We start from the raw sequence: 845 nt of genomic DNA on the forward strand, positions 1-845 counted from the left end.
CACCTCCTCTCCTCTCCATCATCTCCATTCCAAAACCACTGTCTCGCCTCACCCTCTTCTGATCTTCTCCATTGCAAAGCCACCTCCTCTCCTCTCCACCATCTCCATTCCAAAACCACCATCTCGCCTCTCCCTCTTCTGATATTCTCCATTGCAAAACCACCTCCTCTCCTCTCCATCATCTCCATTCCAAAACCACCATCTCGCCTCTCCCTCTTCTCTATTGCAAGACCACTGTCTCTCCTCCCATCTTCCAAAGCTAGCACCAGACCACTCAGAAGGACATCTATGGAGAGGATGCAACAGCGAATCAGGCAGATCGCCAGCGGCGACCAGGCAAAGTTAGCCAGGTTGAAGGAGATCCTTAGTTGGTTTGACAATGAGTGGTAGATTTCGAGGACGATGCGGGCCATGTGGCAATGTATGCGAAAGAGCGAGATGGCGGCGATGAGGGCGGCGATGTACATGTACTCCTCGGCGGCAGTCACACCGCAGTCCTCCGAGTTCATCGAGTATCTCCTCTGGGCGATGGAGCAGACAGATTCGCCCGAGGCGACAGTCAGGCGGAGGTGGTGGGCGTACAGGTCGAAGGTCAATCACCCAGAGGATAACGGATCGATCAAGTATGGTGTGCCGTTCGTGAGGGTGCAGAGCCAGCCGGAGCCACAGGAGTATTCGTTATCCCACCGCAAGAGGAGGCCGGATGGCGTGACGTCACTTCCCCGCCGTTCTCCACGGTTCCCTCTATGCACGCCTCGTTTCAATGGCGGTGGTAGGGTTTAAGGTAAGCTTCGCACTAACCTAATCTTCCACCTGCTCATGCTTACAATCAGTGTGACAGCTAA

This window comes from Triticum dicoccoides, chromosome 4B, assembly GCF_002162155.2.
Source record: "Triticum dicoccoides isolate Atlit2015 ecotype Zavitan chromosome 4B, WEW_v2.0, whole genome shotgun sequence".
Lineage (NCBI taxonomy): Eukaryota > Viridiplantae > Streptophyta > Magnoliopsida > Poales > Poaceae > Triticum > Triticum dicoccoides.